Source organism: Bos grunniens, chromosome 7, assembly GCF_055505025.1.
Source record: "Bos grunniens cultivar Pamir isolate PY7600 chromosome 7, Bosgru_T2T1.0, whole genome shotgun sequence".
Taxonomy (NCBI): Eukaryota; Metazoa; Chordata; class Mammalia; order Artiodactyla; family Bovidae; genus Bos; species Bos grunniens.
This window is the reverse complement of record NC_141171.1, coordinates 50,860,005-50,876,952: the sequence shown is the minus strand read 5'-3', so window position 1 is coordinate 50,876,952 and position 16,948 is coordinate 50,860,005. Positions and strand designations below refer to the sequence as shown.

Genomic DNA, 16,948 nt, shown 5'->3' with positions numbered 1-16,948 from the left:
TTCAATCTTTCCCAGCATCAGGGTCTTTTCCAATGAGTCAGTTCTTCACATCAGGTGGCCAAAATATTGGAGCTTCAGCTTCAGCATCAGTCCTTCCAATGAATAGTCAGGACTGATTTCCTTTAGGATGGACTGGTTGGATCTCCTTGCTGTCCAAGGGACTCTTAAGAGTCTTCTCCAACACCACAGTTCAAAAGCATCAATTCCTTGGCACACAGCTTTCTTTATAATCCAATTCTCACATCCATACATGACTACTGGAAAAACCATAGCTTTGACTAGACAGACCTTTGTGGGCAAAATAATGTCTCTGTTTTTTAATATGCTGTCTAGGTTGGTCATAACTTTTCTTCCAAGGAGCAAGTGTCTTTTAATTTCATGGCTGCAAGTCACCATCTGCAGTGATTTTGGAGCCAAAAAAAATAAAGTTTCTCACTGTTTCCCCAAATATTTGCCATGAAGTGATGGGACCAGATGCCACAATATTAGTTTTCTGAATGTTGAGTTTTAAGCCAACTTTTTCACTCTCCTCTCTCACTTTGATCAAGAGGCTCTCCAGTTCTTCTTTGCTTTCTGACATAAGGGTGGTTTCATCTGCATATCTGAGGTTATTGATATTTCTCCCGGTAGTCTTGATTCTAGCCTGTGCTTCATCCAATTCAGTATTTCTCATGATGTACTCTGCATATAAGTTAAATAAGCAGGGTGACAATATACAGCCTTGATGTGCTCCTTTCCCAATTTGGAACCAGTCTGTTGTTCCGTGTCCAGTTCTAAGTGTTGCTTCTTGACCTGCATACAGATTTCTCAGGAGGCAGGTCAGGTGATCTGGTATTCCCATCTCTTGAAGAATTTTCCAGTTTGTTGTGATCCACACAAAGGCTTTGGCATAGTCAATAAAGCAGATGTTTTTCTGGAACTCTCTTGCTTTTTCGATGAGCCAATGGATGTTGGCAATTTGATCTCTGGCTCCTCTGCCTTTTCTAAATCCAGCTTGAACATCTGAAAGTTCATAGTTCACATACCGTTGAACCCTGGCTTGGAGAATTTTGAGCATTACTTTGCCAGTGTGTGAGATGAGTGCAATTGTGCGACAGTTTGAGCATTGTTTGGCATTGACTTTCTTTGGGATTGGAATGAAAACTGACCTTTTCCAGTCCTGGGGCCACTGCTGAGTTTTCCAAATTTGCTGGCATACTGAGTGCAGCACTTTCACAGCATCATCTTGTGGGATTTGAAATAGCTCAACCAAAATTCCATCACCTCCACCAGCTTTGTTTGCAGTGATGCTTCCTAAGACCCACTTGACTTCACATTCCAGGATGTCTGGCTCTAGGTGAATGATCACACCATCGTGCTTATCTGGGTCATGAAGATCTTTTTTGTATAGTTCTTCTGTGTATTCTTGCCACCTCTTCTTAATGTCTTCTGCTTCTATTAGGTCCATGCCATTTCTGTCCTTTATTATGCCCATCTTTTCATGAAAAGTTCCCTTGGTATCTCTAATTTTCTTGAAAAGGACTCTCATCTTTCCCCTTCTATTGTTTTCCTCTGTTTCCTTGCATTGGTCACTGAGGAAGGCTTTCTTATCTCCCCTTGCTATTCTTTGGAACTCTGCATTCAAATGAGTATATCTTTCCTTTTCTCCTTTGCCTTTCACTTCTCTTCTTTTCACAGATGTTTGTAAGGCCACCTCAGACAACCATTTTGCCTTTTTGCATTTCTTTCTCCTGGGGATGGTCTTGATCACTGACTCCTATACAATGTCATGAACCTCTGTCCATAGTTCTTCAGGCACTCTATCAGATCTAGTCCCTTGAATCTGTGTGTTACTTCCACTGTATAGTCGTAAGGGATTTGATTTAGGTCATATCTGAATGGTCTAACAATTTCCCCTACTTTCTTCAATTTAAGTCTGAATTTGGCAATAAGGAGTTCATGATCTGAGCCACAGTCAGCTCCCAGTCTTACTTTTGCTGACTGTATAGAGCTTCTCCATCTTTGGCTGCAAAGAATATAATCAATCTGATTTCGACATTGACAATCTGGTGATGTCCATGTGTAGTCTTCTCTTGTGTTGTTGAAAGTGGGTTCAACAACTTTGCTATGGCCAGTGTGTTCTCTTGGCAAAACTCTGTTAGCCTTTGCCCTGCTTCATTCTGGGCAAAGAATAGCAGCTTTATTTATAATGGCCTCAAACTGGAAACAGCCCAGATGTCCATCAAGAGGCAAATGGATTAACCAATTGCTATATATCCACAGTGGAATTCTACTCAGCAACAAAAAGAACAAACTATTGCTAGATGCCATAACATGGACAAATCTCCACAACATGGTGAATTAAATAAGCCATATGATTCCATTGTTAAGAAGGTCCAGAATGGGCAGAACTAGGCTAGGAAACTTTCTGGAGGGATGGGAATATTCTATATCTTGGAGGAATCAGGGCATATAAGTCTATGCATTTGTCAAAACTCAACCAATAATATATCTGTGTTTCATCTCAAAGAAGCATAGAACCATACACAAATATTGAACTCTATTAGTGACATGCATGTTGAAGGTTGGAGGGTGAAATGTACTGGTACCTGCAACTTACTTTGAAATACGCCCCCAAAATGCAAATGAACTGATGGAGGGAGGAGAGAGGCATAGATGATGAGACCAAATACAGTCTACTGCCCATTGTCAAGTCTGAGTGGTGGCCACACGGGTGTCTGCTGTAAAAAAGTTTTCAACTATTCTGTATGTTTAAAATCTGAATAATAAAATTTGGGGGTAAAAGATAACTGATGGTCAAAGTCTAGAGAAATGGACACATTCACAAGGCTGTTACCCACTAGGAGCCAAAAGTGCTGCCACCTTCTGGAAACCAATTTGTCAACATGCATCAAAATGTTTCTCAGGTGGCTCAGTGGTAAAGCATCCACTTGCAGTGCAGGAGACTCAGGTTCGATCCCTGGGTTGGGAAGATCCCCTGGAAAGGGAAATGGCAACCCACTCCAGTGTTCTTGTCAGGGAAATCGCACGGACAGAAGGGCCTGGCGGGCCACAGTCCGTGGTGCCCCAAAGACTTGGACACGACTTAGTGACTAAAGAGCAGCAGTAGTGGCATCAAAAGCCTTAAAGATGTTCCTGCTCTTCAACCTGTAGTTCCACTGATAGGAATTTATCTTAAAAAAATAAAGATGGACGGGGACAAAGATGTAGCTACAAGATTGTTCACTGCAACGTTAATTATGATGGCAAAAAGTCCTAAATATCCTAAAACAGGGCAGGGGTTAGAGAAATCATGGCATCTTTAAGCACTGGAGTATTGTGCAGCAATGAAAATGGGGCATCACAAACATTTGGTGAAGTGGGAAGGCATGCTCTCTATGTATATACTAGTTGAGAAGGAAAAGCAGTTCTCTGGGGTTACCCTTCCCCTCACTAAGGTTCCAGCCCATGACACAGGATACTCCACACGTCATCCCAATCCCTGGAGTCCTTGCTGCTGCTGCTGCTAAGTTGCTTCTGTCGTGTCTGACTCTGTGCAACCCCATAGACAGCAGCCTACCAGGCTCCCCCGTCCCTGGGATTCTCCAGGCAAGAACACTGCAGTGGGTTTCCATTTCCTTCTCCAGTGCATGAAAGTGAAAAGTGAAAGTGAAGTCGCTCAGTTGTGTCCAACTCTTTGCAACCCCATGGACTGCAGCCTACCAGGCTCCTCTGCCCATGGGATTTTCCAGGCAACAGTACTGGAGTGGGGTGCCATTGCCTTCTCCGCCCTGGAGTCCTTGGGGAGTTTTAATTTCTCATCACAGCTGGTTCCATTTCCCTATTTCCAGGAAATTCTCCATTTCCATCTGCGTCTTGCCTCCTGCAAGCACGGTCCTCTCTCCCCTGCCCTACCACTTGCTGCTGCTGCTAAGCTGCTTCAGTCGTGTCCGACTCTGTGCGACTCCATAGACTGCAGCCCACCAGGCTCCCCCGTCCCTGGGATTCTCCAGGCAAGAACACTGGAGTGGGTTGCCATCTCCTTCTCCAATGCATGAAAGTGAAAAGTGAAAGGGAAGTTGCTCAGTCGTGTTTGACTCCTAGAGACCCCATGGACTGCAGCCCATCAGGCTCCTCTGTCCATGGGATTTTCCAGGCAAGAGCACTGGAGTGGGGTGCCATTGCCTTCTCCGCTTGGGAACTCCCTAATTCCGTCACACTCCAGCGCCATCTGCTGGACTCACAACCTGACTTGGGCAAAGGGAGTGTTCACTGGATTTTATGGGAGGCTTTCCCCAGAGGTGCACGATTGCAGCCTTCATTCCCTCCCCCACTTTAAAGGGGGCTACTGCCAGTGGAACCCCAGTTTTCCCCGCTCCCATGCTGCCCGCCCCAGGCTCGGGGAGGAGTAAGGTGATGGAGCAAATGGTGGTTGGGGACAGAGCTCCAGAAACACTCTCCTACGTCTCAAGCATGGCCCCTGGAAACTGGAAATTCTTCTTTCTTTATTATCAGGATCTTTTCCTTCTCTTTGTTCCTTCCCTCAATCTTCCAGAGCAGAACTGTCTTCACAATCAAATGACCCATCAAGGTGTTAAGTTGAACAAACCTGTGTTTCTGCCCTAAAAGGCCTCCTACCACCAGATTTGACCTCCAACTTCATGAACATGGACTGGCATCAGTCCAGAAGGAAATTCCTAAGGAGCTAAAAGGGGTTGTCTCTGGGTGACAGGATTGAGGGTGTTTTTCTTTTTGTGTATTTTCTAATTTCCCTACAACAAACACATATTTTCTTGTGAACTGAGAAAGAAGTAGTCACCACAGAAGGAGCCACTCCCACCCAGAGTAACCCAGTAGAGATCTGCTCAGAAGATGAAGGGCTGGAAAGGTTTTTATGGGGAGGCGGGACCACCTAAGCTGGAGAGAAGGCTGGCTTAGGGTGGGAGGACACAGAACTCTCTGCTGCCAGTTGGGCACCTGTTCCATGCTCCACAGGGTGAGCTAGTTCCAACCAGGAGACAGCACAGTAAGGCCAGTTTGGATTCAGTAGAAGGAGCTATCCTACAATAGGACAGGCTGCCTATTAAGGCAGTGAGCTTCCTGTCACATGAGGTGTGCAAGCAAGATGGGCACCTGTCAGGAGAGTTAGAGAGATTTCTAGGCTGACTAAGAGAATGGACTAAGGGAATCTGAGATCCCTTAAAGTAACTCAGAGGGCATTTTTAGCTTCCCTGTCCAAACAAAGCGTCAGGAGAGCTCTGAGGCCATTTCTAACACTGGTAGCAGAGGAGATGGTCAGGGAGGACTTTCTGGAGGAGAAGGCCAGATCACTGTCATTCTGGCCCCTCAATCTCCACTTTGAGGGTATATATCTTACTGATTCCCCTGTCTAGGGTCCTCTAGCCCTTTCCAGATAAAAACACACAGGGCCTCAGCTGCTGCATTACTGCATGACCCTCAATGACTCCCTGTTTTTCTCTGGGCCTCAGTCTGCCCCTCTGTTCAATGGTCTCAGTTAAAACCATCCATATTTTTTTCTCCAAGGATGGCCAAACGGTTTCAGTCACACACTTAGATGCAGGGAGAGGTCACTGGCGGGTTTTCTTGAAGACCCTGGTTGTTTGCCAGCCTACAGCCCTTGGGACTTGGGCCTGATGCTTGGGTGAGATTCAACCAAGGGGGCAGGGGCTTCAGAGGCAGGCTAGGGGCTCAGCCTCTCATTACTGCCTCCCATCCCCACTGCTCCCCCAGCCCTCAGCCAAGGAAAAGGTCAGAAAGGGAACTGATGTTATTATAAGTTGTTTTTCCCATGGTGATGGGGGCATACACCTGAGCTCATCCCAGAGCCCCTGAACCCCTCCTCCCCAGATGCCTCTAGGAGGAGCCTCAAGTCCAAGTCTCCCTCCCCAGGCTGTCCAGGCCCTGACCAAGAGGGAGCGTGCTCACTGAGACAGGGAATGTCGGGGTCAGGTAAGGCCAAGAGATACCAACAAACCAGCACTCATGTGCAGATGAACGTATGCAGGGTATGCAGTGGTTAGAGCACTGGCTGTGAGGTCAGGCCAGCCTGGTCTGAGTGACCTTGGGCAAGTGGCTCCACTTCTCTGGGCCTGAGAGTTTGTTGCTGAGGATGAAATGAAAGCCACTGGCATGGCGAGGAGCTCATGGCTGCCTTTAATTACTGACACAGTCACTTGGAAGCAGAAACAAGCCACAGAGCCCCACGGAGGTTCTCCCCAGCCCTGAGCGCGTCTCTGTACCCTCAGCACACACAGTTCCAGGGCCACCCCTCACTCCCGTCGCCTCCTCGCCTCCGCTCCGCGTCCTCGGCTTCCCTCGTGTGGCCATTCTCGGTACTGCAGCAGCCTGCCCGGCTAACCCAGTGTACGGCCAGGGGTCTCTAGCCGCCTTGCTGGTCTCAGGCAGACAAGCCTCTTGTCTCCCAACCTTCAAAGCCTAATCATCATGCACAGAGGTCAGTCTCGACCCCTAGCTATGGCTCTGGATCCTTCTTGCTGGTTCCAGGCCGGTGGGAGGAGCCCAGGAAGCAACACTGCACCCTGCTGACTGGGGCGGTCATTGTGGGCAGGAGGTAGGGGAACATAGCACCTTCTTGAGAAAGATCAGTAATGATTCAGGGCCTCTGGAGATGTACACAGACACACAGACACACACACACACACACACACAAATATACACACACGTGGACATAAACACCCACATGGCTCAAGCTGCCACATGCATACACACACAGGCACACACCAGCCCTGTGTGCACACACTGTCCCACTCACATACAATGACATCACCCCCCAATTAGCCCCCTTTTTCATCCATCCATCCCTCTGTTCCCTGTGTTTCCCCTTGGCCCCCCTCTTGCCCACACTCTAAGGAAACCAGTGCTTGCTGTAAATTGCAAATACAAACTCCTTTCCCTGGCCTAAAGTCCTGGGTAACCTAGTCTACCCTTCAGACCACATCTCCCACCTCCACCCGCCTGCCCATTACTCACTATTTCTCCAGCAAAAACATACAGCACTCACTCACACATCAAGCCCATTCACTTACTATTTTCTCTCCCCAAAATATTTTTCCCCCAGATCCTCCACTGGCTGCCTCCTTCCCTTCTGCCTCAATTGAAATACCACCTTCATCCAGACCACCAAAGCTAAAAGGCTCCCTACCCTCCATTCTCTCCAAACATTCTTTCAAAATGTGTACCCCAATCATTAGAGAAATGCAAATCAAAGCCACAGTGAGATACCACCTCACACTCATTAGGATGACTACTAAAAAAATTAAGCAGAATATAACAAGTGTTGGTGAAGATGTGGAGAAATTTGGAACCCTTTTGCACTGTTAACGGGAATGGAAAAGGGTGCAGCCACCGAGGTAATAAATAATATGATGATTCCTCAAAAAATTAGAAGTAACATATGATCCTATCATTCCACCTCTGAGTATATACACAAAAGAATCAAAAGCAGGGTCTTGGGAAGATATGTGTACACCCACATTCACAGAACCATTATTTACAACGGCCAAGCGGTGGAAGCAACCTAAGTGTTCATCGACACAAGAATGGATAAACAAAGGGCAATATATACATACAGTGGAGTATTATTCAGCCATAAAAATGGACGGAATTCTGATACACGCTACAAAATGGATGAATCTTGAGGACATTATGCTAAGCAAACTAACCCAGTCACAAGAAGACAAAGAGTGCATGATTCCACTTATTTGAGCTACATAGCGTAGGCAAATTCTTGGGGATAAAAAGGAAAATGGTGGTTGCCAGGGCTGGAGAGGGTGCAAGGAATGGGGAGCTGTTTAATGGATACAGAGGTTCAGTTTTGAAGAATGAAAAGAGTTCTGGAGATAGATGGTGGTGATGGTTACACAACAATGTGAAAAGATTCAATGTCACTGAACTGTATACTTAAAAATGGTCACAAACATTTTATATATATTTATATATATATCTTACCACTATGAAAAATAATAAATAAAAATATGCATTGAAACATTTGCTTGTTTAATCCTACCTTACTCACTGAATTGTGAGCTCCGGGAAAGCAGGGCTCTGTCTTGGTAGTGCATCTGTTACGTGCTGCCAGTCACTGAGGGCTGGGGAACGTGTGACACGAGGCGCCCACCTACCCGAGGCTCAGCGCCTGGCAGAGGGAGAAAGAAAGACGCTGAATAACCAAGTAAACAAAATTATCACCTATCAAGTGAAATGTAAGAGCAGCTTCACCAGGAAGACAGTAGCTAGCACAGCCAGGCATACCATCCGGAGGAGGGGACATTTATGTGGGACCCAAGAAATGAGAGTCAGTCTCCAAGCATTTGAGAGACCAGAGCTGCAGAGAGAGGGAGCGGCAAGTGCAAAGGCCCTGAGGTGAGCCTGGTATGCTAGAGGAACAGCAGGGAGAGGAGGAGGGGAGGCAGGGGAAAGGGGAAAGGAGGCGGACCCAGGAGGGAAAGGGGATGGAGGGCATTCTTGGAGGCAGAGGAGGGAGGTCTCACCAAGTCACCAACCTCCTTTTCCACAACACATGAGCTTCTGTGAGTGCTGGCTTCTAAGTGCCAAGCTCCACACTAAATGCTCTTTGTGTGTTAGCTCAGAGAATGTTCACAGCAGTCTTTGGGGGCAAGTGCAGTCATTATCCTGAGATATCAAGGAGGAAGTAAGGTCAGAGAGCTTGGGTGAGTTGGTGAGACTATAACAGGAGGCAAACAGTGGCAAGGGAGTCTTAAGTACCCCAGACAACCTGCTCTCAGAGGCCCAGTCGGGGGAGGCTCCTTCCTCCCCACCCCGCTGCACTCCCACCCCCCACTGCCTCTGTAGGAGCCAGGTTGCTGGCTGATCCCTGCCACAGGGCTTCTCCTCCTCCCTTCAGTTCAGTTCAGTTCAGTCGCTCCGTAGTGTCCAACTCTTTGCGACCCCATGAATTGCAGCACACCAGGCCTCCCTGTCCATCACCAACACCCGGAGTTCACTCACTGCCCCTCAAAAGCAAGCCAAGGAGAAAGAACCCACCTCTCTTGTTCACCCAGTTGGGGTGGCACTGGGAGAGGGGAGACAGAAGCCCCTACAGCTTCACAACAGCCTGCTTCGAAGGTCCCTCTGCAAGTCCTGACCTTGGGGAGCCCTGTCTTAGGGGGAAGGAGCCAGGAGTCCTCTGGGGCTTGCAGACTGGATGGTAGCATGATAATCAGTGAAGAGGTCCTCCCAGGCCAAGGACAGCATCATCTTCAGGCCTGAGGGGGCTGGCCTCCTCCGATGCCCGGCCCCAAACCCTTGACAGGGAGACAGCAGGACCCCCAGGAAGAGCTAAGTCTTCCCTAGCTGGGAGGGACGTGATGGAAAAGGAGGCGGTTCCATCTCCTGCCTGCACCCCTGGGTTCAGGGAATTAACAGCCTCACTCACCACACTGACTGCACCACAGAAGGACTGCCCAGGGCTGAGGCAGCCCCGGGGCCCCACCTCATAGCTCTTGCCCTAAAGCAGACATGGAGGGGGTCTTTCACCCAGAGCAGGACCCATCAAAAAATGGAAATGTAGAGCCCCTTCCTTGTCCAAAAAGGAAGCAGAAAGTGCCTAATATTAATATACATAAAGCTTTTTCCTTTCCTGTGTGGTCTCTCAACTTGTTATGATCATTTTTATTGGCTATTTAATGTCATTCTAAGTAAAGAAAAATTAAAAATGTTAATGACTAGCATGACTTTTACCATTCACCTTTACCTTGTCCAAGGCCAGTTTTAAATGCAAATATAAGGACATTTCACTCAGATGTAGAATCACACAGTTTGCATTTTGTAGCTTGTGCATGCACGTGTATTTTATTCTTACCTGAGGGGCAGGAACACTGCACAAACTAAGTCAACTGTCTTTCTTTCGCTCAGTTGGCACACATTCTACCAACCCTCTCTCCTGTTGGCTCACTGATAAGGAGGCCCGGAAAGGAAATGGGACTGAGGGCTGCTCTGCCTCCCCGTGCTGCATCTTCATGGTCAGGGGAGGGTGTCAGCTTCTCCAGGGAAATAATTTCCAGGTGGGGAAGAAGCCCTGACAAAGACATGGGGTGGGAAAACCTGAGGAGTTACTCAGGGGATCTGAGGCTCCAGCCTGGTTGCTCTGAGGGCCTGTGAGAGATGAGGGCACAGGGATGGGCGCCGAGTGCCCTCCACTGGGCCTTACTCCACTCTGACTGTGCCACCCTTGCCTATAACCTTCTGTGGCTCCCCAGTGCCCTCAGGATAAAATCCACAGTGCTACTGCTGAGCCCCAGGGCCCCACCTCCCCTCCTCCCTCTGCTCCTGGCCACGCATTCTGCTGCCGCCATAGCACTGCTCGCCCTGAACCCTGGGCTCAGGACCTGCTCTTCTTTCCCTCCACCTAGTATCCTTCTTCTGGCAAACTCACACTCATCCTTTGAGTCTTGGCATGAATATCACCTCTGCCAAGAAGCCTTCCCTTGCCTCCTGGCCTGAGTGAGGCACCTCCCCTGGACCATCACAGGCCCTGTGCTCCTCAGACAGTAGGTGCTTCATAATGGTTATTGAATGAATGCTGAGTTCCCAGGCCCCAGTCTGGTCTATGCAGTCTCACAGGTCAGGCTGCCAGGCCAGGCAGGAAGGACCAAACAGGCACAACGCACCTATCAGGCCCCTGTGGCGCTCTGCATTTTAGACTTCATGCTCTACTCCCCATCCTGCCCAGGAAGAGGGTATTCTCATTCCTGTGACACAGATGAGGAGACACAGGGTGGGACTCATCCTCTTTTCTGGCCTCCCCCTGCCCCGCCACCTCCTCACCCACATCCAAGCCCCAGCCAGGGTGACCAGACCCACGGCCTCTCAGCCAGGCGAGTCCAGATGTCTTTGCTCAGCCAGCCCCAGAGAAAACTCACTCCCAGCTGTGGCCTGTCCCATCCTTTCTCTCCCTCCACCCCCCCTTCCTCCCCCTCCCCACTTCCTTCCTTCCTGCTCTTGGATATTCCCTTTGCAGGAAAGGCCCCAGGACTCAGGGCAAGGCCCCCAGGTCCAGCTGCCCAGGCCAGGACACATGCTTCCTCCATCAACTAGCCCCCTCTGCCCTCCCCGGGGGCCGGAAATCTGATCCAGGCCTAGGGAACACGGGAGCTCTGCACGGGGGACAGCCCAAGGTCATCTTGTCCCTCCCTCTGCCTCCAGCCAGAGCACAGCCAGAGGAGCCCTGAAGCGCATCCTGGAGGCCTGAAGTCAGAGCGCCAGGCCTGGAAGGGGCTTCGTCACTCTGCCTGTGAGTTGCTCATTACTGAGCTCCTCTTCAGGAAGGCCCAGAGCCTTGTCAACCGAGTGTATCAACCTCTAGGATCTCACGTGCTGAGTCACTTGACACAGCATTGGGCTCAAAGAAAGCACTCAGCTGACAGCACCTCTGATCATTATCTCCCCAACATCATCATCATCCTATTTAATCCTTATAACTATCCTGGGAAGTAGAGAGAGGTTTTAAATCTTCATTTTATAAGTGAGGAAACTGAGGCTTAGGAAGAAAGAAATGACTTGTCCAAGCACCTTCAGAAAGTCTCAAAACTGAGCCTAAGCCCAGACTAGACCAGTGGTCTTCATCACTTCACTGCTCAGCCACCCACTCCTCCATTCCTGTGGAAGTTGTTCCACATGCAGATGATCTTTCCATGGATTTGTGGAGGAGAAAGTGGTCTCTCCATCCTGTTCCTCTGCCATCTTGGGACCCGCCCTCCCACCCATCCATTCTTGGTGATTCTGGAATAATTCTTTACCTGCTGGGTGCCTCAGTCTCCCCATCCACACAAGGAGGAAGAAAATGGAGAAGGTGTCTCTAAGGACCTATAAATCTAAGGGAACTCACTCACTAATCCATTGAGCAGAGGCTGTGTGTGTGCATGCTTTGCGTGTCTGACTCTTTGTGACCCCACAGACTGTAGCCCTCCAGGCTCCTCTGTCCACGGGATTTCTCAGGCAAGAATGCTGGAGGGCACTGTCATTTCCTCCTCCAGGGAATCTTTCTGATGCAGGGAATCGAACCCACATCTCCTACTTGGCAGGCGGATTCTTTACCACTGGCCACCTGGGAAGCCCCCATTGGAAGATACAAGATGTTTAAAAAAAAAAAAAAAATGAGGTTGGCACTGTGCTTCTCACCAACTTCCTTCCCTTCCAGCATGTCTATAGGGTTCTAGCAACCACACTGATGGGGGCTCTTTACATCCTTCGGCACCCAGTCTAGATAGCTCCTCCACTGGGAATCCTTCCTTCTTCTGCCCTGTGTGTGCATGTGTGCTCTGTCATGTCCGACTTTTTGTGACCCCATGGAGCCTGCCAGGTTCCTCTGTCCATGGGATTTCCCCAGCAAAAATACAGGAGTAGGGTGCCATTTCCCACACCAGATGAGCAGTAGCTAACTGAGTGCTGTCCTGATGCCAGATCAGAGTAGACTACAAGATGACAGATCTGATCCCAGATGGTCCTACAGACCAAGGTCACCCAAATCAAGGACAGACTGTAGGAATCTAACTTGGGTCCTACCTGCTATAACTCCATCTATTTCCCTAATACACAGCAGAGAGAAAACCTCACAAAATGGGAGAAGGAAAGGGCACCCCGGTTCTGCCAAAGACTGGGGAACTAGTCTAGGCTGGTGGGCAGGGGACTGAGGGCTGGCAGGTGGACAGACGCAGTAATGGCTTCATTCAGAAGTAGGTGGGTCGATGGGGATCCCATGGCTAAGGGTTTAGGGCCAGGCAGGAGCTGCCAGGCCTGGAATAAAGCTGCCTCACCCTACCACCCTACCGCGAGCACACCCACTCCCCAGTCCTTCTGCAGACAGTGCACCCTGGATAAAACCCCAAACTGCTGAATCCTTGAGTAGAGATCCATTTCTTAGCCAATTCAGCACTTCTCCCACCACCACCAGTCCCAAGCTCCCTAGCCAATTCTCTCCCTTATCCCAGGCTCCAATCCCTCTGCCTTGCCACCAGAGAGGCGCCTGGATTAACAACAACCCCAACCCTCCAACCACCAACCCTCCTCGTGCCAGCACCCGGAGAGACCCAATAAACTTAAGATATTGGAAGGATGAAGAGAAGGAACGCACCGCCTTGTCCCCGTACAGCAGCCCAGGGAGCAGTGCTGCGCCATGGCCACCAGAGGGCACGCGCCCCCTCCCAGAGCCATAAGCACGACGGCGGCGGCGGCGGACCCAGCTAACAGAGGATAAGGGTAGGGGTGCGGTCACTCCCGGAAGAATTCCCTGAAATGCAGCCCCATGCTGGGCGCGGACTGAGGCTCGGAAGACAAAGGCCTGGGATGCAGCCTCTCGACCTCCACCCGGGCCGCGCCCCGCGCTTCGGTCTTTGGCTGACCAATCGCGCGCCCCCTCCTGGCCACCGACAGCACTGCAGTCTGACGGAGCTTGGCTGGGAGGATAGAGTGGGGAGGGGGCGCAGATAAGGAGGAAAGGGAGATTTAGCAGTAAGAAGACAGTGGTGCAGGTGGTGCACAGTGGGAGTTTACTGGGTTGTGGTGGTTAGCACTGGGTGAATAGGAGTACTGTTAAGGTACTGATTGTAGGGTACTGGCTGGATACAAGGAGGGCACTAGGGGCCACTAGGCAGGTACCTGGAACAGTGGGTCGTCCCTGGGGGATATTGAGGGGCACCAAGACTAAACTGAAAGGAAGGCACCACATAGTTACTGGGTAGCAATGAGAGGGAGCTGAATGGATATTTGAAAATACTAAGTAAACATAGGGGGCTAATGGATACCAACTGGAAGTGTCAAGTGGGTACTTGGAAATACTGGAAGGATTTACTGCCAGGATCCTAGGAAATACTCACCCTGGGAAGATACCAGGTGAGTACCAAAGACACTGGGTGGGACCAGAGCCCACAGTGGGAAGCACTGAGTTTGTTTCTTCAGGGTACTGGGGATATGTGCATTGCTGGTGAGAACTGGGGATACTGGTGGACACTGGGTGAGTACTGGAAGTCACTGGGCTTGTACTCATACCCTGGACAGGATGGCACTTCCCCAGCAGTATCTCAGTGCCCCCTTTAAACAGCCTCTAGAGCCTGGATCATTGTACCATTTTCACAGCATGGACTTCGATCAGAGATGTCCCTTGGCCCGTGAGTGTCTCCTATTCTGACCAGAACCTGTTCCTGATTTCCGGCTAGAGTAGGGGAGGTGAGGGAATACTGCACATGGACGCAGGACAGAACCCTCCTGTTGTCTACCTCCCCCAGATGGAGAAGGAAGTAAAGACAGGTCAGCCCCTCATCTCTAGAAAAATAAGGAACCCCCTCCTCAATCCCTCCCACCAGGCTTCGGCCTCCTGGCCCAGCTTGCTGGCTGCTGGGCCGGGAGGGGCTGCCAGGCTCGGCCTCCTGCCCACTGCGGGGCGCCGGGGGAGGGCGGCGCGCGGCTCGAGATGCCGCGTTGCCATGGAGACGCTGCCGCATCCTGACTGCTCCTGGCAACGGGGTCCCGCAGCCAGGCAGGCGCTCGGCGGGGACCCCAGGGAGCGGGCGCGCCAGGCTGCCCACGGCGCCGCCAGACCCCTGGGACACGGATACGAATCCCCCACCCACAGATACCCCTCACTCGTCCTCCCACGGCTCACACATGTACCCAGGCGCCCCAGCTGCAGCAGCCCAGGCGGAACTGCAGCCCAAGCCCGCCCTGCAGCCCCTACTCATTAATTCAGCAAACATTTGCCGACCGTCTCAGTGCCAGGCGCGAGATGGCCACTGCGGCTGCTGCGACGAGTCACACGGGGACGCAGCGCCGCCACTCCTCCCTTCCCATCTCACAGCCCACAGAGGAAGCAGACACAGAAACACCGCGATCGATACTGTGACCCCAACAACAGCCACCCGCTGCCTGCGCTAAGCCCTCCTCATGCAGCATCTCACCCAAACTGTAGGACCCTTGGAAAGCACTGTGAGAACCCTTTTTTACAGATAAGGAAACCGAGGCAAGGAGAACTTATTTATTCACCCAAGGCCACATAGTATGGATCCTAACCACTTCCCCACAGGACCCCTGCCAGAAGTGTTTCCCCACTCAACTGTGGAGGTGGCAGGGAGAATTTTAGACTAGGAGGCCCAGGAGAAAACGCAGATCTATACCAGGCAGAGCAAGAGGAGGCATCCTTGGCCAAAATGACAACCAGAGCAAACACCTGGTGAATTTAGAGTGGCAGGCTGCGTGGGAGGGAGAGCACAGGCCGAGTATGTGGTTAGAAAGCTGCTGGGAGGCTGCTCTGAGAGGCTTGGGTATGCCAAGCCAAGGGGCCTGGACTCCATTCCTAGAGGAGGAGCAAGGTGTGAGCAAGGGAGGGCGGGTCACTGACTGTTGCTCTGGCAACCATGGGTGGGGGGGGGGAGGCTAGTCCAGAGTGGGGTGAAGCTGAAAGACTGGGGAGCAGGCTATGGTCATCACCCAACAAGGGACAAGGATCCAGCCCCCTGGCAGTGGGGTCCAGTTAGGAAGCAGGACACCTCCTTCTTGCCTTCCCACGCAAGAGTCTTTCTGCCTGAAGAATCTTTCTGCCTGAATCCGGGGAGTGACCCCGCAGAGCGAAATGCATGATAATGTGGAGGCTTCAGGGAAAGCGAGCGCTTCAGGAGGCAGCAAGTGAGAACATGTTTCAGAGTGACATGAGGAAAGACCAGGGCTAGAGCCCTGGAAGGACTTCCCAGAGGAATGGGTTTGAGTTTCTGAGAGAAGCCAGGGAATCCTTGAGAAGAAAAGAGCCCCTCACACACCGGGGCACGGAGCGGACAAGCTACCCCTCCTCCACAGCTGGTACTCCGTGGCCCGTCCAGCAGATCCCGTTGGGGCACCTCTCCGACAAGGCACAGTATCCAGCCCTAACCACCCCCTGCCAAGGTTAGCCTAATTTTTTCCCTTCCATGGATTCAGGTCATTGCTCCCTGTCCTCTCTCCGAGGCGCCGCGGAATGTGACTAATTCCCTCCCTTCATTTACAGGTCCTGTTACCTGGGAGGTATTTATAGCGCGACGGCCTCCCTCCCTTCCTCCCCAGCGACTCAGCCGCTCTCCCCCCAGGCCATCTCTCCCAACCTTTGCTCGTGTCTCTCCTGCCACCGCTCCACCACCTCCCTGCCAGCTTCCCAAACCAGCCCCCACCACCCCGCCTCCCTGGAAGAGAGGTAGCTCAGGTGGGAAGGGCCTGACCCCCGCAGCCTGGCGTTTCTGACTCCAGTGCTGTCTGCAGGCGGTTGCCCCTCCCCTCTTGAACACTCCAAATAGGTAACTCAGGGGTCAGGCCAGGAGAGGGTGACAAGTGGCCAACTCTCCTGTGATCTCATCATGCAGTCTGATCCTTATACTAACAATAGATAACAATTATTAAGTGCCTATTATTATTACCTCTGGTCTGCAGATAAGGACACTGAGGCTCAGAAAGACAAAATGACCCCCCGCTCCTTGGTTCTTTACAGTTGGGGAACTCCTGCATGGCCACCCTCAAGAGCCCCTCCTGGTGTGTGGAAATACTGGCCCCAAAAGGTCAGATGGGTAGAGTGAGGACCGCAGGATGTTTAGAGAGGGTGCCTGAACAAAACGCATCTCACAGAGCCAGCATCAGGCCCTACAGGTCACAAGTCTTGGCTGCTCTTCCAAGAGCTGTCAGGGAATGGCATCAGATGGAGGCCACTAGACTACAAGACATGGCCAGTCCCACATGTATCTCCTCCTCTAGGCAGGGGTCACTGAGAAACTGCAGTGCAAGAGCACAGGTCTAGCCAAAGACCAAGGAGGGAGCCCTCTGTCCACCGAAGATGAGTGAAGGGAAACTACAGCAGAAGGGAGGGAATTCAGACCCCATAAGGGACTTACAAGATAGAAACATGGACCAGCTGCCCTTTCACACCCCTATTCTCACAACTGCCCCAAACCCCTTTTCA

At 51.1% G+C, this 16,948-nt stretch overlaps 1 protein-coding gene across 1 annotated transcript in view; it reads right to left on the bottom strand.

The window, feature by feature from the left end:
* PSD2 (pleckstrin and Sec7 domain containing 2) overlaps nt 1-8,155 on the bottom strand; it is a 72,630-nt gene extending 64,475 nt beyond the window's left edge. The window contains exon 1 of the mRNA XM_086411970.1: nt 8,027-8,155. The gene's annotated coding sequence lies outside the window, so the exon portion shown is untranslated. The remainder of the gene's footprint in view (nt 1-8,026) is intronic.
* Between the last annotated feature and the right edge of the window lie 8,793 nt (nt 8,156-16,948).